The sequence below is a fragment of the Pongo pygmaeus genome, chromosome 11, assembly GCF_028885625.2.
Source record: "Pongo pygmaeus isolate AG05252 chromosome 11, NHGRI_mPonPyg2-v2.0_pri, whole genome shotgun sequence".
Lineage (NCBI taxonomy): Eukaryota > Metazoa > Chordata > Mammalia > Primates > Hominidae > Pongo > Pongo pygmaeus.
Window position 1 is genome coordinate 68,627,631 of NC_072384.2, and position 26,903 is coordinate 68,654,533.

Consider the following 26,903-nt stretch of genomic DNA (forward strand, 5'->3'; position numbering starts at 1 on the left):
AATTGACTGAATGACTTTGGATAGCAATTTGAAAATATCTAGCAAGGCTAAACATGTTAATACCCCAGATCCCAGAATATCCTTCTCTGGTATTTTCCTCAACAATTTTAAAAATAGTTAACAATGAAATGGCATTTAATACGTGGCAGGCACTGTTCTAAATGCTTTATACATGCTATGCCATAAAACCTCCCAACAGCCTCCTGAGATGGGTATTATGACTATCCCCATTTTCCAGATAACGGCACTAAAGTATGAAGGACAAAGTCACAAGCTCAAGAGCACAAGTTAGTGATACAGCCGAGATTGAAACTCAGAAAATGCATGCAGAGATATGTGTAAGCTTGTTTATTGCGGTACTTCTTTGGAAACAAAAAGCTAGGAGAAAATATAAATGAACAAGAGATTGATTCAATAATTTATAAATAGACACACAGTGGAATATCATCTAGCCATTAAAATCAGTGAATTGGCGTGGATAAATCTCAACAAATGTAAGTTTAAACAAACAAGACAGAAAGTTTCAGAATGATACTGTATGATGTCATTTATGTAAAATGTGTTACCTGCAAATCACTATTTGTAATGTTCATAGATATATAGATACGCAGTAGAAATATAAAGACTTGCCTGAAACTGATAAGCACTGAATTAATGGTAGTGGTTACCTCTGAGGAAAAGAAGTGGAATAAGACCGGGGAGGGGCTCAGAGGCCCCCTGAACTGTATCTGCATGTTTTAATTTCTTAAAACAAAAAAAGTTTCAGCAAGTATGGCATAATGTTTAAGATATGATAAAGTTGGAAGGAGGTAACTTGGTGTTCATTAAATTTTTCTCTTTTTTTTTTTCTGTGGCTTTAAAATATTTCATGATATGGACACAGGGAGCACAGGGAGGAGAACAACACACACTGGGGCCTATTGGGTGAGGGCAGTGGGGAGAGCATTAGGAAAAATAGCTAATGCATGCCGGGCTTAATACCTAGTTGATGGATTGATAAGTGCAGCAAACCACCATGGTACACGATTACCTATGTAACAAACCTGCACATCCTGCACACGTACCCCGGAACTTAAAATAAAATAAAATAAAACTTAAAAAAGAACACATGGAAAGCTAGATAATGCCACAAAAGGGTTAATGTTAGCAAGCTTGGGATGGAGGCGCTATGCACCATCATCATGTATTTTTCCATCTTAAGCAGCATACCACTCCTAAATAAAACAAAATCATTTTGCAGAAAATAAAATACTTCATGATAGAAAATAATTTTTTTCTTAACCCTGGTGAATCTCCTTCAATTAAACAAATTAAAGCAGTTTTGATTTTATGGAAAAATTGTGAAGATGGTACAAAATTCCCATGTACCCCACACCCAGTTATTAATGTCTTACACTAGTATTAACGTACCAATGTACACTGTAAATGTCTTACATTAGTATTAATGAACAAATATTGATACATTATTATTAGCTAGAGTGCATAATTTATTCAAATTCCCTTATTTTTCACCTAATTCCTTTTCTGTTCCAGGATTCCATCTAGGACACCAAATTTACCATGTTATATTAAGTTGTCACATCTTGTTAAGAAACTCTTGGCTATGACAATTTCTCACACTTTCCTTGTTTTTAATGACCTTGGCAGTTTTGAGGAGTATTCATCACTTATTTTGTAGAATGTCCCTTAATAGCATATTAAGAAGTAGAGTAAGAAATATTATTTAAGTAAGTAGTTTATGAGGCTGGTTTAAAATACAGTAAAAGAACCAGATTCAAAGTTATTTTATTCAAGAACAAAATTTGCTCACTATAGCAGTATTATATTCAGAGACTGTAACATTTGCTGGTTACACAATTTTTAAAGTTTTAACCAAATTTTTTTTTTCAAAAAACAGAGAGACTCTTTAATAATGAGAAAATAATAAACAACATTTAACCACAGATGTGTTATTGCATTTCCTAATTTTAAAATACAATATTAAAAAAATGTAGTCTCCAATTATTTTTTCCCTTGGCTTAGCTCTCCATTTAAAAAGGTTTCTTTCCACTGGTGTGCAAATACTTCGCAGTATTTAGAGGACAGTGGTGTAGTGTCTTGCCCACGAAATTTGTAGTCTCTCAGATCCTGATAGTACCTGTTGCTTCAATCTACGTAGTTGGATTTATTTTAAAATCTCTCTCCACATCCTGATTTCTCCATCTTTCATGTCAGGAAGTGGTGGTGATGGTGGTAAAATCCACCTTGCAGGACTGGTGTGAAGCTGAAATCAAACTGTATCTGTACAGCGGCTAGCAAAAGGGAGATAGCAGCTAAAGTTCCCTTTGCCCTTCAAGCTTGAAGACCGAGTCCTCCCTACCTGATACTCCACCCCATCTGCCCTTCCAGGGTCATATGTAGTAATCTGTCCTCCATTAAGCACAGGAATACTAATCCACTAACCTATTCTCTTTACTTTCCTTCTGTGTCTCCTTGTCAATTCCATACATTAGGTTTTAAATGCTTACATTTTGCTTCTTTCTGAATACCCCTACAAATAGTTTTTGTGGTTTCTATTTTACTGTTAAAAGTCACATTCTAAAAGGCAAAAATCCATTAAAGCATGCGTCTCTATGCCCACAGCATTGTCAATGTCCCTCATTCAGTGAGCACCAAGAATACATCTGTAGTTAAACAAGTTGTGTTTGCTACTCATTGCACCGAGGGTGAACACACTGTCAGGGGCTTTGGGGCATCTCAGTAAAATGGTGTTAGAAAGAACCTGTTACAGAACTTGGGCTTTAGTCAGATGATTTGGGGAAGGATCTAATATAGTGGGTACTTGTTCTAGATTGGATGCTGTTAAAAAGCTGGGACTATGTTATGACTAGATAAAGAAATACAGCCATTCATTTAGCAAGGTGTTTGGTATTTTGTGGATTGCACAGTGACCTTGATTTTGCCTTTGCTGAGAACAAAGTACAAACTGGCCTTGCATTGACTCAGAGTAACTTTGAGGTTGGTATTCCGTGAGATTGTTTATGTCTAATAAGAGAGTAACATGGCTTAGGTGTGAGTACCAGGACAGCTACAAAATGGAACAGGGTGTTCTTTTGTTTGTGTTCTTTTGTTTGTTTTTTTTGTTTGTTTTCTTTCTCAGCATCAAGTGCATCACTCTGAACTTTGGTAGTCCACTGTTCTTTTTTGACATGCCGAGGAGCTATACTTCGAAAGATATATACTCTCTAGGGCTAAAGGCACGCACTGGTTGTTCAGTCAGAAATGGAAACTAGTCCCTTTATCTTTGGGCAGCTTAGAAATGGCTGTGATGACTTTTGAAGGCCATTGTGCTGAAAATCTTAATTACTTGCATGTACCCACAAAAACACTGGGAATTTTATAACACTAAGTTTGGGAAAGTACACTGAAAAACCAAAATTTCTAGAAAGAATAAATGAAGGCCTTGCCTGTGATATTTGCCACAAAAGAGAATGTTTTCAGAATTGAATATTAGATGAATTGCCATGTATCATTATGAATGTAGAATATATATCTGATATATATTATTAGACCATGTTTTCTTCCACTGGCGAATTATTTTTTTTATTAGATGAGATGTTGGGAAACTCATACAGCAGATGCTGGAGGACATGGCTGCCAGTCTCTGAAACCCTGGAAATGCAGTGGGAATCTAGTTTTTGGTGATTAACATATTTGTTTTGCAGGTTCTTGAGAGCGTACCTCCTCCTCATTTGGTACTTTCTATGATTTAAGAGTACCATGGTGTTTTGCCACATTATTTTTCCTCACTGATTACAAGTAGATATAATGTCATCTAGTTCTACTGTCTCAGCCATTAGCTGTAACACTTTTTTAGCACCTAACCTAATAACTTGATTTGAGTTTCATACATTGAAGGAGGCTTTAATTAGGGTTTCTTAACAAATTTACAATAACAAAATTTTACTTAAACTAACACAAGAAAACTCAAGAGTTGAAAATAACATCCAATGTTATTTCATTTTTACTGTGCACTTTAACAAATTAAATTATTTTAACCTCCCCAAAATCTCTTCAGAAACAGATTGAGAATTTTCAAGGTATTCCAGAAAAATGTATTTTCCAATAAACTTAAGGGAATCTAAGAGTAAAAAGTAGGAAATGGAGATGTCTAAGTACTAGTTGGCAGACTTTGGACACCGAATCATAGAATCCCCCAAGAATTCTTAATTGTCCACACCAACCCCAGTGTTCCTCTCTGCTAAGTGACATGTGGTCTATAACCTGCACACTACATGTGCTTCTGTTTAACTATTCAGGGTTGAAGTTTTCTCTTGATAAAATGTGTAATCTTATCAACACAGATACGCACATTAGAGAACAGTCTCCTGACAATTACTGGTAAAAACATATCAAAGATGTTTCTATCTTAGACTGTAACAACAGCATTCTGAAAGACCTCACTGCTGGGGAGGAGGGGATGGGGAAGAGAGACCATCAGCTAGATGGTCACTTGAGAGAACCTAGTACTTTGACTGACCTTAAAAATGGGCCTGAGTGAGTAGTACCACAAAGGTCCTGAGGCTGTCAAAATTGGAGGAGATACAGGGTTCTACAAGCCATGCCAGAAAGAAATCAAAGATCCTGAGAGCATAAAATGTCAGTGCCCACTACTTGCCATTACAGCAAGGCTGCTAGTGTGAACTGGTGGGGATGTCAGCCTGGAGCAACAGATGGACAGGCTGATCTTCACCAATGGCTGGGATCAATACTAGCAACTGGCTATTGGTATTGTAGAAGAATTGAAGAAAAAAAAAGGGTCAGGGTTGAGAAAAGGTGTCTCCAGAGCTGAATCCTTCTGGGCTGAAAGATACCATTACCATCCTATTTTGTAAATACAGTTTTATGGGAACACAGTCACACCTGTTCATTTTCTATTATCTTTGGTTGCTTCTGTGCTACAATGACAGACTGTATAGCCCTTTCTCTCTCCCATACCTAAAATATTCACTATACAACTCTTTGCAGAAAATGTCAACCCCTGTACTGTGAGATCAGTTCAGGGCAGCCTGAGGCCCAGGAAGAAATCTCTGAGGACCTGATTTACCTACCCTAAAAATTGTGTGGAGCACCAGCCCTCCAGCCAGCCCTACCCTCATGGAACTTAGAATGTGGCAGGGAAGGCAGACAGTATCTGGGAAATTGGGCATCAAGCAGGATGGCAGTGAGGAAAGGGGAAATATAGGCATCTCCTGGGCCCTCGTGCAGAGGAGCTGCCTTGTCTAGAGAGCTGGAGAAGGCTCTGGAGCAAGTGCTTAGCATGAGACGTTGAAGATGAGAGCAAGTTTTCCATGGGAAGAGGAGATGGAAGAGCAGTCCAGGCAGGGAAGGACACATGCAAAGGCCCAGATGCAAGAGACAGGGCAGCCGGGTCCAAGGCTGAAGGAGCCCAGTGAATCTCAGGGAGGCGGATGAGCAACTCGGGAGGATGTGGCTGGTTGATCCTTCGGGGCCTCATGATCCTTACCACTGAGAACTTGGGACCTTATCCTAAGGGCCATGGGAAGCTAATGAAGTATTTTAGGCAAGAAAGGATACGATCAAATTTATACTTAAAAAAAGTTACCCTAATAAGGCTTGGGACTTGGAGCGCACACCCACAGAGGTTAGGAAATGGGTTTGAGAAGAATAGAGATCCCACCAGACCAAGAGGCAGAGATGGCTCTGTCTGTGTTCTAGGGTTTTGCATTTTCTCTGCAGAGATTTGTTCCACTTTCCATTTACTTTTCACCCAAATGCTATTTTTTGAAACATGTTGACCTTTTCTAGACTTAATTAAGGAAAAAGAGTTTTTTCCACATTCAGGCCAAGATGGTAAGAAGAATCTAAATGCCCTCAAAGCCATTGAGGAGCTGTGGACAGTGAGGGGAACCAAGCCAGGCCCGGGAGTGGAGAGCACCTGCTCCCACCATGCCCCACATCACACTGTGAATATTCTGATCATGTGAGGGTCCCTCCATGGCTTTTCTCTTGTGAAGTCTTGCCCTCTGTAAAGACTTTCAAGACCCCAGCCCCACAAACTCCCCCTTCACAGAGCTGCTCAGAGAGAACAGAACTGCCCCTGCTCCTCTTCAATTTGGATGTCCTTTCTAAACTACAGTTTTCTTTTCTTTTTTTTTTTTTTAAGCCCTTAAAACATCTTTCACTGCTGACATTTAAAAATGTAGGTAGGATACCTTTGTTATTATCAGCTCAGCAAACGATTTCTTTATCTAAAAGATCATTAGAGAAGGAAAGAAACATTTAATGTATGCTAAGAAATGAAGAAAATAGAAAAGCATTGTTTTCCAGATAAGTTCACTGTCGGTTGATGCTGTGTGTCAACCCTGTGGGTGACCCTGTCTGGGAATAGATTAAAATGAGGCCCTTCCAGCCCTGAGGGCTATGGCTGATAGGGAAGGGAAATAAATACACGATGATCCCATTGGCCACATAAGTCCTTTCTTCAAAGGCACCATTGAGGTAGAGAACTAAAGAATTGCTTAGAAAGAAAATAGAATGTAACACCAAAGTTAACTGCCACAGCGATACTTTGTCTCTAAATGTACAGTTCTTTCCTCTTGACCAAGCAAAACATAACTCCAGTATTTGATTTCTGCAATGAAACTTGGGCATTATATGGCAATTGTAGCACCTTTTAAAACCACAAAATGGGCATTTTTCCCCCTAAATAGCTTCTTAATCCATTTTTAGGAGTCATCCACTAATATTTGTCACCATTATTCTTGGTACTAGGAAACAAAAATTATGCAAGGGGCTTGCAATCTAGAGTGGGGAGGAGTGTAAACAGAAGCTCCTAGACAGGGAAATGGAGGCTTCAACCACAGACAATCACAGCGTTACAGAGCACAGCAGGGGGAACCAAGGTTGGGGGGTGAGCAGTGAGGGGACGAGGTTGCCCACAGGAAAGAACTTCTATTAAACAACAGCTCATAAATAAGTTATCACTTCAAATGTTTAATAAAAACCACTACTAAATTCTAATATTAAAAAGTTTTAGGTATAACCACTATAATTTGTCTTTAACATCTCTAAAAAGCTATTCCCCCTGAAAATGTTGACAAATACTGTCTTTTATTCCCAGTCTGAAGTGTGAATAATATTTGATCTCTGTGCTCAAGCCATTAGCAATATGTGACTCCCACTGGCTTGGGTAACCTAAAAACTGAAATTAGATCCTAGAAACAAACTTTCTCCCCTCTAAACATGCATCCACAGCTAATTTTTTTTAGTATCTATATTTTTGAAAACCGGGACAACGAAGAAATGAGTACGGTGTTGGAGAAAAGATAAAGTCGGTGTAGTTCTGTATTAAACCAACTTTCAACGGTAGAATTTGTGATCATTGAATCTGTGATTATCAGAGCAAACAGAATTGTGCTTTCACAAAGCCAAGTTAAAAAAGAAGCCCACTGGTATTTTTACTTTGAGCAGATTATTCAATCTATTCGGCCATTTGTACCACACACCCACGTACACCACCCTCTCTCCCTCTCTCTCTCTCTCTCTCTAAGAGATTGATACATGAAATAGCATTGCTATAAAGAAGACAGCAACCAAGAGTCATCTGTATTGTATACAATGTTATGAAATCATTAATGCATCCTGCAAGTTTCTATCCAAGTATTGTAGCGTTGTTTACACTGGACAAGAGACCAATCTTTACTAAACCAGAAACACTACACTCCACAAAGTAAGAGTTAAAGGGAAGAGGGAATGAATTTGCAGAGACAAGTATAAGTTACTTACCTGTGAATATGAATTTGAGGAAGCCAGAGGAAATAATGGACTCCACTGTGGAGAGTTAAAAGGTTTCACAACCTTTTCCAACCTTAGTTTTCATCATTCTAAAGCACTGAACAGAATTCAAACTTTTTCAAGAACATTATCTATTTGCCTAAGGGTCAATGTCCCTAAGGGCAGCCCAAGCACAGTTCAGTGACATATGAGAAACATACTCAGAGCAATAACCCCAAACACAGAGTGTGCTTGGGAAACACTCTGAGGGTGTCAACAGGCCTTGGAAATTGCTGATTCACCTTGGAAGGAGAGGCAAATTGAGCAGAGTGGGCCCAGCAAGAGCCCTAGAATTCAGGCTATCCCAACCCTTATTTTTTACAGGCCTGTAGTTTTGAAAAGTTACTTAAAAACATAACAAGACAAAAAAAAAATACCTTTAAACTTTCCCCCTCAATATAAAAGATTGCTCTTGGAAAATCCCTGGTTGCAGGCTCCAGATGCTCCTGGCCCAGCCATAGAGTTTTGTGGAGACAAATACCCTAAAAGAACATTTGAAACAGCCTTGCTCAAAAGTCTGAGTGCACAGACAACTCTTGCACCCTTGCATGGACAGTCATTAACCTCAGGCTTGGCACACCAGATGAAGCTCTGTATAAGCAAAGACGAACGATTTTTTAAAGGTTCAAATGAACAGAGTCTCAAGTCAAATAAGCATGTGGAGCTCCTCCAATATATTTGTACTGCCTCTTCCTCTCCCTTCTTGTGAATCTTTCCATTTTTCCTACAATGTTCTTATTTTTTCTCCTTTGCCTGAGCTTACTTTTCCCTAAATGCATTTCACTCCAGCCTTCAGCAATGAATAATAATAGGCAACATTAGTCAAGACTTGGTTGGGTGCCTGACCCACTTCAAAAATGTTATTTGTATCACCTCATTTGGGCCTCTCAACAGCCCCAGGATTTGGGTGCTATCACATCATTTCTATTTTATAGTCGGGGAAACTGAAGCACAGAGAGGTTAAATAATCCACCCAAGGTGTACAACTAGTAGATGTGAAGCCACACGCCAGTCTGTGCTAACCTTCTTCCACTCTGTGCTCTGAAATGCAATTGATGGGCCAGTGCTTCTCAATTTGCAGAAATTAAACTGTAAGATCAAATTTTCTCAATTTTAGGTTTCTCTGTCATAAATTTTTCACTGAAATTCAGCATCCACCATTTTTTCTCTATTGGAATTTATGTATAAGATGGTTTATGACTTAGCCCATACAACCCAAAATTATGACATATAATTTTATATGTTATTATATGTTCAAATCTCAATATATCAAGGTCAGCAAAGAAAAGAAAGATTTCTAGATGTTTCCTCTACGCAAACTGGATGGGTTGACTTCTGAGTTGACACAAATGTAGTAATATTGGATTTGGCACCAATTAGGACCCAGAAAAAAAATTTTGCTTCACACAAAACCAAAAAGGCAACACAGCTATGGGGCTGTAGCTTTGATTGGGAAAAGATTCCCAATATAATTTTGCTACCTTTGCTGTGCTGAAGTTATTGACAACAGTCAAAGGGTAAAAATGCCAACAAGAGAAATTTGTCAACTCAGGACTACAGCTGATCTGCTCACAGGTCCAAGGGTCCTATGACTTTCCTTCTGGTGGCATGAAGATCCAAGGGAAGATAAAAGCATAGAGTTTTAGAGCTAGAAACAACATTGTAGATATTGATATATCATCCAACAACCTCATCTTATAGATGAGAAAAGTGAAGACAGAGTGGCCATCTGTCCAGGGCCCTGGAGAGTTTAGGATGTCTTTCTCCGCGCCCTCATGCTGGCCCCTAGACACATCTGGGCAGTGTGAGTACTGAGTTGATCATGCTTAATTCACTTCAGCTATAGGCTTGTCTTCTTTATGGTTCACGGTCTGAAAATAGGTAGGGTTGTGGTCCCTACGGTCACACAATTAAAATACCAGCTCTTTTTGAATGTTTATGTGCCAAACACTGCTCTCAGTTCTGGGATTCAGGAATGAATAAGACAGATGAGAATCCCTGCCTCAGGAATCTTACATTCTGGGGGCGGGGAGGGGGCAGGATAGAGAGGAGACAAAGAAGTAACACATACAATACATCAGATGGTGTAAATGGTATGGAGAAAAGCATTGCAGGAAAGGGATATGATAGGGAGTGTGTGTATGTATGTTGTGTGAGAGAGAGAGCGTGTGTGTGTATGTGTGTATGTCAGTTAGCATGTGAGGGGAGAAGGATGTTGCCATTTTTAACTGGGTGTTATGGAAGGGCCCACTGAGATGGTGACATATGAGGAATGACCTGAAGGAGGTAAAGGAACAAGTACATGGGTATCTGGGGAAACCACATGGGCAAAGCTCTGGGCAGGAGCTTGCCTGGTGTATGTAAGGAAGCTGAACCTGGAGTGGAGTAAGCAAGACTGAAGTCAGCTGGGGATTATGTCAGTGTGGCGGGAATCAAGGAGTGCCACGAGCTCACAGGGCAGTGGTTCTGAAAGTGTGACTGCTGGACCAGCAGCAGCCTCCTCATTACCCAGTAGGAATGTATGTTCTTGGTCCTTTCCTGAGACCTACTGAATCAGAAACTCTGGGAGTGGGGCCCAATGAGCTGAATCTTGAGAACCACTCCTGTAGAGCCTTGGAGGTCACTGTGGACCAATTTGGAACCTATTTCAAAACCATAGCAAAAATGTCTCAGAGAACACTCTAAACCACAATGGTAGAATTCAGCCAATAGTTGTTAAAAAAATATTGAAGACTGCACTATGGAAGAGATAGAAGAAGTTGCCATTACTTTACTCCTTGAATCATTCAAAAACTAATGACTGAGTATCTTCTTTTTACAAGACACTATGTCAAATGTTATGCTGGCTACCTAGTTGTACACATTACAGTTAGTGTCCTTGAGAAAGTTTAAACCTTAAAAGGATAATAAAGCTTAGTAGATAAACCAAGTAAGAATAAAAAAGAACAACAGCAAATGTTATAATGTTTGATGCAGACCTTAAGTATTTAAAAAGTGATCCATCAGTATGGATTCTCAAAGAAGGAAGGACTTGAGTTATATCTCAAAGTATGAGAGGGACCAGGTCATAAATACAGCATGAGCGCACACAGGCAACATTGAAAGGACCATGATGGCTGCTGAGAGAAGAGGCAAACAGTGGCTTGTAAATTTGCTTAAGTAGGTGAAGAAAGACAAAGAAGGGCTTTCAGTGCCAGCAGGATGAGTTGCATGCAGTCTAAGGTAAGAACTTCTGTTCACGGCCACCCAGGGCCGGTGTTTACAAAGCTGAGCCACAAGAAGGATGGGTTAGGCAGGAAGTCTTGCACATGCACACCAATCACAGAAGCTGGTTATTACCACCCTGAAAATCAATATAAATTGTGTAAAGCCAGCATGAGTCAGTTAACACAATATAATTGGCTATGTTTTTTTGTGGCATAGTGACTAGCAGAGAGAAAAATGTCTAAATTAGAGCTTTCTTAGGTAGCTTATGTATTTTTAAAGCAAGCTATGTGGAAGGACACAATTTCTGTAGTTTAGTTGACTGCAGAGGGAGGCAGAGTGGTATAATGAAAAGAGCACAGGCTTGTGAAGTCACAAAGAACTGGCTTTAGATCCTGGTTTTGCCACTTACTTGTTGGGTGATTTGGTTAAGGTAGTGATACTTGCTAATTATTTCCCCTCATGTGAAGTCCAGTAGGCCTTGAATAAGGGGAAATTGGTGTTGGGCAAAGGTGCTCTGCTCCATGCAGTCATTCAGAGACCCAGGCTGACAGAAGCTCTACCATCCTCAACATGTGGCTTTTAAGGTCTCCTTGGACATGGACATCTATCCATCACACAGGGAAGAGAAAATATGGAGCATTTTGTATGGACAGTTCCTATAGGCCAATTCTGGAAGTGGCATCCGTTACTTCTACTCAGATTCCACTGGAGAGGACTGTGCCACATAGCCACACCTAACTACAGGAAAGACTGGAAGATAAGGTCAGGCTGTGTGTCTGGGAGGTTTAGTTAAAAGTTAACCAATCTCAAGAGATGGTCTTTGAAATCACAAAGATTTGTGTTCACTTACTAGCTATCTAACTTTGGACAAGTTACTTAATCTCCATTAGCCTCAGTTTCTTCATCTGTAAAATGGGAGTGAGAATACCACCTGCACAGGGTGATGAGGCCTGCCTGAACTTCCCTGTGCCATAGATTCTGGGCAAGTATGCTGCTGGTGGGAAAGTGTTTTAGAAGTGGAGGCAATGCAGGTTCTCCTCCAGCATGAGTGCCACCGACTGGTTGATCTGACTTCCAGGGATTATGCTGTAAGATTAGAACATTTTAGTTTTGAGTCTGAGATTTCAGTCTATCTGAATGGCACGTGGATGTGCATCCCAGACCTAACATCCCCCAAGCCACTGATTAGGCCCTTCTTAATCACATCCCACAGTCATGAGTCTGGCTGGATCTGCCCTGAAAACAGAAACATGTTTAAGATTTGTAAAATAAACTTTCTCAATCTCATTCTTTATGGTCGAGTCCCCATGATGCAGGATAAGGCATCAATAGTCCTTAAGTAGAAGCCTATCCCAATAAGTCAATGATATCCAAAAAAAAAAAAAAAAAAAAAAAAAAGATTTAGTCCATGGTTGTGCAGGGATGAATCTATGTAAGTGTAGCAGGGTAACACTGTGAACCAATAACCCATGCGTTTTTCCTCTTCCACTTTCTTTTATCCTGGGGCTCCTCCCCCAAGTAGCCATTTAATTGAATTGTGTATTTTTTTTTACCTACCAAAATTAGTATATTCCTAATTTTGTCATGTAGACATGTAGAAAAGACTGGAAGAAGTACAATATAAAAGTGATTATCTGTAGGTTATGCAAATGTGAACGAGGGTGGTTTTCATTTTCTTCCTCATGCATTTCTGCATCTTCTAAATTATATACAATAAGGGTAAACTATTTTTTAAACATATAAGTTATTAAATGAAAATAATAATGAATATAACAAAGGAAATGTCAATAATAATGGATAATAAAATTTTATTAATGATTTTTAAAAATACATAGAGAGAGAGTATAGCTATGTGGGTGTTCTCCAAATATTAGCTGTAGTTTAGTCATTGCTTTTTTTCTGGGAAAACTCTGACTTCTGCAGAAGGGATGGGGCCCTCATCTGGACATCACAAGCAAAGTTTCTGTGGATTCAAAGCCCATTAAGAACTTGGTTTATCCTAACACAGACCAGCCCCGTGTCATGGTACCTGACACTCCTGCTCAGTGGTGTGTCCTGAATGTCCTGAACCTGGAGGTAGATCCACCCTATCCCAGCTCTCTGCCTCATCTGGCTCTCCCAAAAGCTGGCTATCACTGATCCCCTTTGGCTCAGTGCCTAGTTTGCTCCACCTCCACATCATGTCTGGGTGGGGCTCCTGGAATTCCTTCAGGCCTTACTTGTAGGCCATTTAGAGTAAAATAGTGGGCACATACAACACTTCATTATGGTCTTCAAACCATTCCTTTAAGATGATCTTAAGGACAAAAGTAAGAAATAGTGAGTTGAGTAAGTCCAATGTATTATTAGATGTTTTATGCTCCCTCTGTAGAATTAATAATGCCAAATAAGACTAATCACAATCCTAGCAAGTTGTCATTTACAATTATCTAAATGAAATACATTGATCTCCACAGCACTCAGTACTTGGTTAGAATTTATATTCTTGTTTCTCCCTCTAATGAGGAAAACCAGCACAAAAATATGGACTTCATTCATAAGCAAATCTTTTCTGATATTTTTGAGTGTGGTAGTTCTTGTCTTTCCCTGAAGGCTCATTATTGTGCATAAAGTCATAAAAATTATAAGGGTACATTTGCAATTGCCAAATGAAAAGAAATAGGTGAAATAAATAAAAAAGAGGAATCAGAGAGAATTCTGCTACAGAACAAAAGTCAATTATAAGTAATTGTGCCTGCAGTGTTGAATACTCATTTGAACTGTAGAATTTATCACTGGCAAGGGGCAAGTCTGCCTGGGGGTTCGGGTAGATTGGGTTTCCGTGTCTTGACTTTACCCAGGACACCTCCCTTCTTAAAGTCATGTCTCAGTCTTGGAAACTATTCCTTTGTTGAGGTGGAAGAGGAGGTGATAAGAAGTGGGTGCTTGTTAATAGTCAAGCATAGGTCACAGTGATCTATGCCAAGTGGTTATAAATAAGCTGTGGGTGGTGCCTACTACTCCTTAGCTTAAAGCAAGGCAATTCATACTCAATGCAACATGCTTAGGTAATAAGAAACTAGTTTTACCAAATTAGTCAACACATCTTTGGACAGCAATCTAGTTGTCTCATGAAATCAAGATTCAGTTCTCTATATGAGCTTTTCAATCTAAGTAGATGTTGTTATAAATGTTGTTAAACTAATATTTTTATCTTTGAAGGGGAAAAAAGGAAGGCAGACATATTATTTTTACTGTTATGTTTCATATGGCTGTTCAGAACTTTCCAGTTCCACCCTTACTAACCCTGGGTGACTCCTTACAACTCCAGGAAACTTAGGTTGTGAAATGTTGCTCTGAAGCCATAAGCTCTCTAGACCTGGGTCACTAATTCATTGCTTCTCACTGACTAGGCACACATTTGTGGGGTCACAATTTTAAAAAACAATGATTAAGAGCAGTTAACTACAGGAACCCTGAGCTTGGGCACCAAACCTCAAACTGAAGTAGGACAAAATGAAGGACTTGCATCCAAGTCCAACCTGCATCTAACTCTGCTGGAAAGGTTGAGGAGGTTGCCATAACACTAGGGACCCTCTCCCAATTCAGCCCAGGGGTTTCAGCAGACCCTGTGTCACAATCCACACTTCTCTCTCCCAGGATGCAGCCAGGCATCCTTACCTTTAGACCACAGCCCACTCCATGGTAGCTAATTTGCTATGTCCTCTCAGGACTCTTTATTGGGTATGGAAGGGAGGTTGCCTGCATTCTCAGGAATTCATTTCAGCACCCCGCATGTTACTTAAGAACATGTGCAGTCACTAGATTTTTTTTCTTCTTGAGTGTTGTATATGTCTTTATTTTTAGTATACCTCATAGTAGCATGTGTGTGGATTATAGGTATAGGTATAGATAGATATGTCAAGAAGAAGCAAAACTCACAATGTATCATATTCTAAGTTCTAGGAGTTCCCTTCAAGTCAGATCTCAAGGAATTTTATCTGAAGCCATGAGCTATTTAGACCTGGGTTACTAATTCATTGCTTCTCACTGACACTTGTCTAGGCATACATTTGGGGGTCACAATAAAAAAAATGATTAAGAGCAGTTAACTACAGGGACCCTGAGCTTAGGCACCAAACCTCAAACTGAGGTAGGACAAAATGGCTCTAGGTTAGTGCTTTACACATAGTAACTTATTTATTCTCTTCAAGATAATAACTCATCTCTCTAGTTAATGAGAAAACTGAGATTCAGAGGTTAAATAATTTACTTGTCCAAAGATGCACATGAGATAAGTAAGATTTAAGCCCAAGTCCACAGGGCTCCAAACATATACCCCCTCCACAAAGCCAAGTTGCTCCTTAAAGACCTTTGCCAACTGCCTTATTCTATCTTGTCTGGCAGTCACTATTTGATGTTAGTACTTTCTTACTAACAAAACCCTAAGTTTGGAAAGAAACACATTCAGGGAAGGTGGGCTCCAGGCCTACCCCAGCTCCAAAGTCTAAATCAGTCATGGTCAGTCCATTCCCCTACTCCTTTTGATAGAATGGAGTTAAGACATGTGACCCAGTTCTGTTCAGTGAAATATAAGAAGAAAATCTGTGGAGATCCTTCTGGGAAATTTTTTTTTCTGATGAAAAGATGGAGTTTTAACAAGAGAAGTTATTTTGCCCTTAGATTTTTTTTTTTCTGTTTTCAACACTCATGTGTGAGAATGTGATATCAAGAGATGCAGCAGCCACTTGGTGACCATGAGGTGGCATACCAAATAATGAAGAGTCACATGCTGAGAATGGCAGGATGGAGAGAGAGAAAGAACCTGAGCCTTGGTGGTATGACTGAACCAGTGAACAAACCCTCTAACCAAAGACCTCCAGGTTTTATGTAATGCAAAATAATGAAGTCATCATTCTGAGGTGGTCTTTTATATGCCAATTGATATCTCTTACATTTCTAGATAGCTTCAGAAATTAAATTGCATCATTACTTTGCAAAAAGGTATAGGCAAACGTACATACACACACAATTTCATATATTCTGAAGATTTTATTATAGGGAATTGAGAAAATGACACCAGAAAGAAAAAAAAAAGGAAGTCCAGCTAAGAAAACTGAGAAAAGGAAAGAACAGTACAACTAAGTGACTCTTCCATGACTCATCTCAAATCTTCATTCCGATGACTTCTCAAGGCTTCTCTGAGTGATCCCTCACCCAAATGATTATTGACTTCCCTCTCCTCCCTCACCCCGGATTTCTCATTTGTCACTGCCAATTCAAATTCATGGCTAAAGCACTAATCTCTTTCCACACCTCTACTTCCTGGAATCCTTTCTTATTATCAGTCTTATATCTATGTCCAATTCAGCCAGCCATTGGGGTAATGAACTTTCCATCCTAGAACCACAGTCCAATTTGCCTGTCACGTCACTGAGAAGGCTCTGGTGTTCTGAAAAACACTGCTGTGAGTTTCCTGAAACCTACTTTTTTTTTTTTTTTTTTTTTTAACTTTTATTTCAGGCTCAGGAGTACCTGTGCAGGCTTGTTATACAGGCAAACTCCTGTCACGAGGGTTTGATGTACAGATTATTTCATGACCCAGGTACTAAGCCTAGTAACTCAATAGTTAATTTTTCTGCTCCTCTCCCTCCCCCCATCCTCCACCCTCCAACAGGCCCCCAGTGTCTGTTGTTCCCCTCTTTGTGTCCATGAGTTCTCATAATTTAGTTCACACTTATTGGAAACCTCCTTTGGCCACACTTTGACACTATGTCAGGATCGGTTGGATCCTCCAACCCCTGCTGAGATCACTGCAGATACTTAGAGCCTGGATAAGATAATCAATAGTGCTTTAAATAGCTTATAGTTTAAAAAGCTGTGCTGAATGTTTTGCAGGCCACTGAGGTGTGGACATGGTTTTATATCAGTGAGATCACAGGTGAGCAAGGTGTTATTGGCTATAATGTTTGAAAATCAGCCTTTAACATCTGCTTATGTTCGATTTCTTATTTGAGTGTCCTTAGACCATGTGTGATCAGACTGCTATGTGAATAAAATAAGATAATGTATAAATTTTCTATACCTTCTTCATGCATAAAATCCTATTAGCATTGCTGATATTTCCTACTATACCCTAGATTCCCAAACATTCAAGTTAAAATTTTTCACTTTAAAATACTGGTAAAAATTCACACAGCAATACTAAGTTTGACATCCTTCCTCATAACTTCCAATGTTGCTTTTTTTTTTTTTTTTTTTTTTTTTTTTTTTTTTAGGCAAGGGTCTCCCTCTGTCACCCAGGCTGGAGTTCTGTGGCCCAATCTGTGCTCCCTGCAGCCTTGACCTCCAAGGGTCAACCGATCCTCCCACCTCGGTCTCCCAGGTAACTGGGACTACAGGCATGCACCACCACACCTGGCTAATTTTTATATTTTTTGTAGAGACGGGGTTTTGCCATGTTGCCCAGGCTGGCCTCAAACTCCTGGGCTCAAGCAATCCACCCGCCTTGGCCTTCCAAAGTGCTGGGATTACAGGAGTGAGCCACTGGTTCTTAATTATCATCTTTTAAGTCTCTAAGCCCCTAAACTCCTTACAGCTTTCAACTCTTGAGACTCACTTCCTCTTTTTTTCACACTTCCACTGTCTTGACATTTTTTATTTCTCCTTGCAAGGGCCTGCAGCTGTGTTTTTTGATTTTTTAAAAATCAGTAAGTCTGGTGATAACGAGGAATGGGGAATCAAGGATGACCCCCACATTCCTAGAGAATCATTGGATGGGTAGAAGTGTTATTTATTAAGATAGGAAAGAACTGAGAAAAAAAATTGCAAAAGTAAAACTAAGTGTTCAGTTTTTAAATTTGTTTATTTTAAGATAGTACGAGATCTCTAAGTAGAAATGTGGTATAGCAATTGGGTCTGGAACTCAACAAGTAACAATAGACTGAGGATATCAATTATGGAGTCACTGGGGTATCTACAGTATTTATAGGCTTAAGAGAATATACTATCTCCTAGGAGAGTATAGAATGAGAAGAAATTCTAGAATTGATCCCTGAAAGACTCCGCCATTTAGGGCTGGGCCAAAGAAGGGGGAATCAGTAAAAAAGGTTTAAAAATTGACTTATAGAAAAGTAGAATAAAAACCAGAAGAGCTTCTAGTAATTAATTCTGGAAGGTAAGTTTTTCAGATAGTTCATCTTTTCAGCACATCTGAGAGCCAGATATTGAGCCAGAGAAAAAAAAAAAAAAACCTCACCGTTATTCTCTACAATCATCAAAGAAGAAACTATACTCGAAGAAATTAAATTAGTAGTTTTGGATCAATCTGGTATCCAATTGAAGACATAGAAAAGGGATTCAAACATCACTGAAGTGGCTTGGTAACATCATTGAAGATGGCAAAGTAGGGACCTTAAGGGGCCTGTGCCTCCCCAGAAAACCAAAAATATGGGAAAAACTGTCAAGATCATCCTTACTGGAACTGTGGAAGATAGGAAAAAGGTTTACAGCAACCAAGAGAACATTTAACCCAAGAAACGTCACTAAGACACAGTAAGAGAGTTTTGTGGCATTTTAACTTACCCTTTCCCCACCCACCTCCTTGGCATGATGGTAATCTTGAAGATGGCAGCCTGAATCCCCAGTATAAATATATGGTCCTGAAGGAAGTAGAGAAAACCTTGTTCCCAAGGAATCACATTTGTTTTGATCCAACTTGGGGTTTCCTGAAGAACCGACACAATGGACCTGCCTTTGTATTGCCTAATTTGGAACTCTTTCAGAGTTGAGGACATTCCTCAAAAACACTGAAAGATAAATGAACAAGCAGCTACCACCTGAGACAAAAATCAAGAATTGAGGCAAACAACAGACATGACAAAAGCTGGGTGGGAAAAGCTGGCGAGTGAGACTGTTTGGGGAATAAGGGATTTGAAATGCTTATTTGAGCACTAGGCAATCTAGAAAGTCACATGTATATCCAAGGCAGGATGTATGCACAGAAAAGACCATAAGTTTTCACTTGTAGCTGATCTTGTGGTTTAGCATAAGCAAGAAATAAACACTAACTCATGGTTGTAAATAGGCTGGCTAAGCATTCAGGAGTGTCCAACACAGCCAATCAGAAAAGATCTGCAGATTAATTTCTTTTTTTTGGCTCCGGGCATCTAGGTAAATCTCTGTCAAACAGCTGGCTGACTATTAAGCTGAGAAAAAAAAAAAAGAGAATTCAGAGATCAACAAAGAAGATCCCAGAAAAATAGCTTAGGAAAGTCACTAAACAAAAAAACTACTGCCTTCAATAAGAAAGACAAAAAAAAATTCTACACTGAGAAGACAGTATGATTTTCAAAGTTATCAAATTGTAGTGTTCAAAATATCCAATTTTCAACTAAAAACTACAAAGCATGGACCCAGTCTAAGGAAAAAAGAAATTAACAGAATCTGTCCTTGAGGAAACCCAGACATTGGGTTTACTAGTTAAAATCTTTAAATCAACTGTCAACTCTCTGTAAAGTGCTTAAGAGCTAAAGAAAGCCATAAACAAACAAACAAAAAAAGGAAACCAAAAGAACAATGTCTCAGCAAGTAGATGATATCAATAAAAAGAAGAAATTATAAAAACAAACCAAATAGAAATTTTGGAGCCGAAAAGTTTAAATAACAGAAATAAAAAGTCATCATGACAGTATATTCGAGCTGTCAGAAGAATCAGCAAACTTGAACATAAGTCAAATTGAAATTATTTACTTAGGCCAGGTGCAATAGCTCACGCCTGCAATCCCAGCACTTTGGGAGGTTGGGGTGGGAGAATCACTTGAAGCCAAGAGTTCAAAACCAGCATGGACAATATAGCAAAACCCTGTCTCTACAAAAAAAGAAAAAGAAAAGGAAAAAAATACACTTTCAGGAGCAGAAAAAAAGGGTGAATACAAATGAACAGAGTCTAAAGAAACAAGTGAGACACCTTCAAATATACCAATATGCACATAATGGGAGTTTCAGGAGAAAAGAAAAAGGGGCAGAAAGAATATTTGAAAATATAATGGCTGAAAACTTTCCAAATTTGAAGAACAATATGAATCTACACATCCAAGAAGCTGAACCAACTCTAAGAAAAATAAATGTAAAGAGGTTCCACACCAAGACACACTATAATCATACAAGTGTTGGGAGACAAAGACAAAGACAGAATCTTGAAAGCACCAAGAGAGATATGATTCATTGCATACAAGGAATCTTAATCAGATTAACAGCTGGCTTCTCAGCAGAAACCATGAAGGCCAGAAGGTAGTGAAATGACATTTAAAGTGCTGATTAAACAAACAAACAAACAAACAAACTTATCAACAAAGAATGCTATACCTGGAAAACTATCATTCAAAAATGAAGGCAAAATCAAGATATGCCACGAGAAACGAAAGCTGATGAAGTTTGTTGCTAGAAGAATTGCCCTACATAACTGCCCAGGACTAAATGGCTTCACTGGTGAATGCTATTAAACATTTAAAGAGTTAATAACAATCCTTCTTAATTTCTTTCTGAAAAAGAAAAGAGAAAAGAATACTCCCTAATTCATTCTATGAGGTCAGTATTGCCCTGATACCAAAGCCACTTTCCTTAGGAAGATGAAAGCAAAAATGTCCAATAAAAGACTAGAAAACTGAAATCAGCAGCATGTTAAAAGGCTTATATATCATGATTAACAGGGTTTTATCCCAGGAAAGCAAGGGTGGTTCAACATACAAAAATCAATGTAGTTGATATGGTTTGGCTGTGTCCCCATGCAAATCTCAAATTGAATTGTATCTCCCAGAATTCCCACATGTTGTGGGGGGAACCCAGGAGGACGTAATTGAAACATGGGGGCCAGTCTTTCCCATGCTATTCTTATGATAGTAAATAAGTCTCACAAGATCTGATGGATTTATCAAGGATTTCCACTTTTGCTTCTTCATCATTTTTTCTCTTGCAGCCACCATGTAAGAAGTGCCTTTTGTCTCCCACCATGATTCTGAGGCCTCCCCAGCCATGTGGAACTGTAAGTCCAATTAAACCTCTTTTTCTTCCCAGTCTCAGGTATGTCTTTATCAGCAGCATGAAAACAGACCAATACAGTAAATTCATTTCAAGAGTGGTGTGTTGCTGAAAAGATACCCAAAAATGTGGAAGCAACTTTGGAACTGGGTAACAGGCAGTGGTTGGAACAGTTTGGAGGTCTCAGAAGAAGACAGGAAAATGTGGGAAAGTTTGGAACTTCCTAGAGACTTGTTGAATGACTTTTCCCAAAATGCTGATAGTTATGTGAACAATAAGGTCCAGGCTGAGGTGATCTCAGATGGAGATGAGGAACTTGTTGGGAACTGGAGCAAAGTTGACTCTTGTTACATTTTAGCAAAGAGACTGGTGGCATTTTACCCCTGCCCTAGAGATTTGTGGAACTTTGAACTTGAGAGAGATGATTTAGGGTAGCCGGCAGAAGAAATTTCTAAGCAGCAAAGTCTTCAAGAGGTGACTTGGGTGCTGTTAAAGGCATTCAGTTTTATAAGAGAAGCAGAGCATCAAAGTTTGGAAAATTCGCATCCTGACTATGCGATAGAAAAGGAAAACCCATTTTCTGAGGAGAAATTCAAGCCAGCTGCAGAAATTTGCATAAGTAGCAAGAAGCCTAATGTTAATCCCCAAGACCATGGGGAAAATGTCTCCAGGCCGTGTCAGAGACCTTCATGGCAGCCCCTCCCATCACAGGCCCACAGGCCCCAAAGGCCCAAAAGGAAAAAGTGGTTTTGTGGGCCAGGCTCAGGTTCCCCATGCTGTGTGCAGCCTAGGAAGTCTGTGCCCTGTGTCCCAGCTGCTCCAGCCATGGCTGAAAGGGGCCAATGTACAGCTCAGGCTGTGGCTTCAGAGGGTGGAAACCCCAAGTCTTGGGAGCCTCCATGTGGTGTTGAGCCTGTGGGTGCACAGAAGCCAAGAATTAAGTTTTGGAAACCTCTGCCTAGATTTCAGAAGATACATGGAAATGCCTGGATGCCCAGGCAAAAGTTTGCTGCAGGGGTGAGGCCCTCATGGAGAACATCTGCTAGGTCCATGTAGAAGGGAAATGTGGGGTGGGAGTCCCCACACAGAGTCCCTACTGGGGCACTGCCTAGTGGAGCTGTGAGTAGAGGCCCACCATCCTCCAGATCCCGGAATGGTAGATCCACTGACAGCTTGCACCATGCACCTAAAAATGCCACAGACACTCAACACCAGTCCACGAAAGCAGCCAGGAGGGAGGTTGTACCCTGCAAAGCCATAGGAGTAGAGCTGCCCAACACCATGTGAACCCACCACTTGTGTCAGCATGACCTGGATGTGAGACCTGGAATCAAAGGAGATCATTTTGGAGCTTTAAAATTTGGCTGCCCAGCTGGATTTTGGACGTGCATGGGCCCTGTAACCCCTTTGTTTTAGCCAATTTTTCCCATTTGGAATGGCTGTATTTATCCAATATCTGTACCCTCTTTGTATCTTGGAAGTAACTAGCTTGCTTTTGATTTTACAGGCTCATAGACAAAAGAGACTTGCCTTGTCTCATAAAACTTTGGACTGTGGACTTCTGGGTTAATGCTACAATGTGTTAAGACGTTGGGGGGCTATTGGGAAAGAATGATTGGTTTTGAAATGTGAGGACATGATATTTGGACAGTCCAGGAGTGAAATTATATGGTTTGGCTGTGTCCCCATCCAAATCTCAAATTGAGTTGTATCTCCCAGAATTCCCACGTGTTGTGGAAGGGACCCAGGAGGAAGTAATTGAATCATGGGGGCCAGTCTTTCTCCTGCTATTCTCATGATAGTGAATAAGTCTCACGAGATCTGATGGGTTTATTAAGGGTTTCCACTTTTGCTTCATCATTTTTTCTCTTGCTGCTGCCATGTAAAAAGTGCCTTTGGTCTCCCGCCATGATTCTGAGGCCTCCCCAGCCATGTGGAACTGTAAGTCCAATTAAACCTCTTTTTCTTCCCAGTCTCAGGTATGTCTTTATCAGCAGCACAAAAACAGAGGAATACAGCAGTATACCAGATTAATAAAATGAAGGAGAAAAAAAATCACACAATCATTTCAATTGATGCAGAAAAAAGCATTTCACAAAATCCAACATCTTTTGATGATTTTTAAAAAACACAACAAAATAGGAAAAGAAAAGAGCCTCCTCAACATGATAAAGGGCGTTTATAAAAACCCCACAGCTAACGCTACACTCAATGGTGAAAGTTTTTCCCTGTGATCAGGAACATGACAAGTATGCTGTCGTTTGCTACTTCTATTCAACATTGTACTAGAAATTCTAGGGCAATTAGACAAGAAAAATAAATAAAATGCATCCAAATTGGAAATGAAGAGGTAAAAATATATTTATTTGTAGATCTCATGGACTCATATAGAAAATCCAAAGTCACTCATAAAAAAATTATTATAGCTAAGAAACAAGTTTTGCAAAATTGCAGAATACAAAAGTAACATGCAAAAAAAACCAGTTGTATTTCTATACACTAGCAATGATCAATCCAAAATAAAAATTTAAAAACAATTCCATTTATAACAGCATCAAAAAGAAAACACTTAAGAATAAATTTAACATAGGAAGTACAAGATTTGTACACTGAAAACTACAAAAAATTGCTGTAAGAAATTAAATAAGACACAAATAAATGGAAAGATGTTCTGTGTTCATAGATTGTAAAACTTAATATTATTAAGATGAAAATACCCCTCAAAGTGATCCCCAGATTCAATGCAATCCCTATCAAAATCTCAACAGCCACTTATTTTCAGAAATAGGAAAAGCTGAGCCTAAAATTTATATGAAATCTCAAGGTGCCCAGAATAACCAAAACAATCTTGAAAAAGAATAAAGTTTGAGGACTCACACTTTCTGATTTCAAAACCTGCTACAGAGCTATGATAATCAAAACAGTGTGTTACTGGCACAAGTATGGATATATAGATCAATGGAATAAAATTGAGAGTTCAGAAATAAACTCAGGGGAGGCAGCAGAGAAAGATGGCGAAATAGAAGCCTCCACTAATCATCCTTCCTGCAGGGAATACCAAATTGAACAACTATCCACACAAAAAAAAAACCTGATAAAAACTGAAAATCAGGTGAGTGATCACAGTGCCAGGTTTTAACTTCATACCACTGAAAGAGGCACTGAAGAAAGTAGGAAAGAGAGACTTGAATTATCAATTCCACCCCTCCCCCATCATCTTGGGAGCAGCTGCATGGCACAGAGAGAGAATCTGAGAATCTGTATGCTTGGGAGAGGGAGAGCACAGTGACTGTGGGACTTTGCATTGAAACTCAGTGCTTCCCTGTCGCAGTGGAAAGCAACACTGGGAAAAACTCAGCTTGTGTCCATGGAGAGAGCAGTTAGAGCAGACCTAGCCAGAGGGCAATCACCCATCCCGGAGGTTAGAACCTGAATTCCAACAAGCCTTGCCACTTACAGGCTAAAGTGCTCTAGGGTCCTATCCAAACTTAAAAGGCAATGTAGGCCACAAGGGCTGAAATTTCTAGGCAAGTCCTGGTGCTGTGCTGGGCTCAGAGCCAGTAGATTTGGGGGGCACGTGACCCAGTGAGATGACATTTCTAGACACACCCTGGGCCAGAAGGGAACCTGCTTCCTTGACGGGAAGGACCCAGTCCTGGCAGGATTTATCATCTGATGACTAAAGTGCCCTTGGGACCTGAATAATCAGGAGTGATACCCAGGTAGTACTCACCATGGGCCTTTGGTGAGACTCAGGGATGTGCTGGCTTTAGCTGTGACCCAGCACATTCCCAGCTGCGGTGGCTATGGGCAGAGACTCTTTGTACTTGATAAAAGGGGACAGAAGAGTTAAGGGGACTTGGCTTGCGCCTTAGGTACCAGTTCAGCCACCATGAGGTAGAGCACCAAGTGAACTCTTGGAGTCCCCAGTTCCAGGGCTTGGCTCTTAGACAACGTTTCTGGACTGGCCTTGGGTTAGAGGGGAGCCCACTGCTCTGAAGGGAGAGTCCCAGGCCTTACAGCATTCACTACAAGCTGACTTAAGAGCCCTTGGGCTTTGAATGAACATTGGTGGTAGCCAAGCAGTACTCAGCAAGGGCATAGGGTGGTGGTGACCATGGGGAGAGACTGTTCTATTTGTGGAAAAGGGAAGGAAGAATGGGAAGGACTTTGTCTTGTGGCTTGGATGACAGCTCAGCCGCAGAATACACCACCAGGCAGATTCCTAAGGTTTCTGACTCCAGGCTCTGGCTCCCAGATGGCATCTCTGGACTCACCCAGGATCAGAGGAACTCTCTGCTCTGAAGGAAAGAAAACAATCTGGCTGGCTTCACCACCTGCTGATTGTATAGCCCTAGGTCCTTGAGAAAACATAGGCAGTAGCCTGACAGTGGTTAACAAGGGCCTTGGAGAACCAGTGCTGTGCTGGCTTCAGGTCTGACTCAATGCAGTCCCAGTGGTGGTGGCCTCAGAGGTGCTTGTGTCACCCTTCCTCCAGCTCCAGGTGGCTCAGCACAGATAGAGGACTCTAGGAGAAAGTAAGGGAAGAGAACAAGAGTCTCTGCCTGGCAATCCAGTAAATTCTTCTTGATCTTATCCAGAACACCAAGATGGCACTTCTATGAACCTACAAGAAACACAGCATTACTGAGCTTGGGGTGCCCCCCTAATGCAGTTACAGCTGCAGGGACCAGAAGCTTAGGTCACAACGCTCAGTACCTGGAAAGCCTTCCCAAGAAGGGCGGGTACAAACAAGCCCAGACTGCGAAGACTACAATGAATACCTAACTCTTTAATGCCCAGACACCAACAAAATATCCACAAGCATCAAGACCACCTAGAAAAACATGACCTCAGCAAGTTAACTAAATAAGGTACCAGGACCAATCCTGGAGAAACAGCGATATGTGACCTTTAAGACAGAGAATTCAAAATAGCTGTTATGTGGAAACTTAATGAAATTTAAGATAACACAGAGAAGGAATTCAGAATCCTATCAGATAAATTCAACAAAGAGACTGAAATAATTAAAAAGAATCAAACAGAAATCCTGGAAATGCAATTTACACACTGAAGAATGTGTCGGTCCCTTACCAGCAGAATTGATCAAGCAGAAGAATTAGTAAGCTTGAAGAAAGGCTATTTAAAAATACAAAGTAGAGGAGACAAAAGAAAAAATAATAAAAAGAAATGAAGCATGTCTACAAGATCTACAAGATCTAGAAATAACCTCAAAAGGGCAAATCTAAGAGTTATTGGCTTTTTGGGGATAGAGAGAGAGAGAGATTGGGTAGCAAGTTTATTCAACAGAGAACTTTCCAAACCTAGAAAAAGATACCAATATTCAAGTACAGGAAAGTTAGAGAACACTAAGCAGATTTAACCCAAAGAAGACTACCTCAAGGAATTTATTAATCAAGTTCCCAAAGGTCAAGGATAAAGAAAAGATCCAAAAAGCAGCAAGAGAAAAGAACAAATAACATAAAATGGAGCTCCAACATGTCTGTCAGCGGACTTTTCAGGGGTTACTTTACAGGTCAGGAGAGCATGGCAAGACTTACTTAATGTGCTGAGGCAAGGAACCATTTATCCTAGAATAGTATATACAGTGAAAATATCCTTTAAACATGAAGGAGAAATAGAGACTTTCCCAGACAAACAAAAGGTGAGGGATTTCATCTACATCAGACCTGTCCCATAAGAAATGCTAAAAGGAGTTCTTCAATCTGAAGGAAAAGGACATTAATGAACAATAAGAAATCATCTGAAGTTGTAAAACTCACCAACAATAATAAGTACACAGAAAAACGCAGAATATTATAACACTGTAATTGTGGGATGTA

At 39.9% G+C, this 26,903-nt stretch overlaps 2 protein-coding genes across 4 annotated transcripts in view; one reads left to right on the top strand and one right to left on the bottom strand.

Moving 5' to 3' along the window:
• Positions 1-7,888, bottom strand: part of ABCB11 (ATP binding cassette subfamily B member 11) — a 110,172-nt gene extending 102,284 nt beyond the window's left edge. The window contains exon 1 of one of the 2 annotated variants that reach the window (XM_054476926.2): positions 7,789-7,888. The gene's annotated coding sequence lies outside the window, so the exon portion shown is untranslated. The remainder of the gene's footprint in view (positions 1-7,788) is intronic. The other variant, XM_063647616.1, reaches the window with a different exon arrangement.
• Positions 7,889-18,077: 10,189 nt separating this feature from the next.
• DHRS9 (dehydrogenase/reductase 9) overlaps positions 18,078-26,903 on the top strand; it is a 49,453-nt gene continuing 40,627 nt past the window's right edge. The window contains exons 1-2 of one of the 2 annotated variants that reach the window (XM_054476929.2): positions 18,078-20,610; positions 20,999-21,064. The gene's annotated coding sequence lies outside the window, so the exon portion shown is untranslated. The remainder of the gene's footprint in view (positions 20,611-20,998; positions 21,065-26,903) is intronic. The other variant, XM_054476932.2, reaches the window with a different exon arrangement.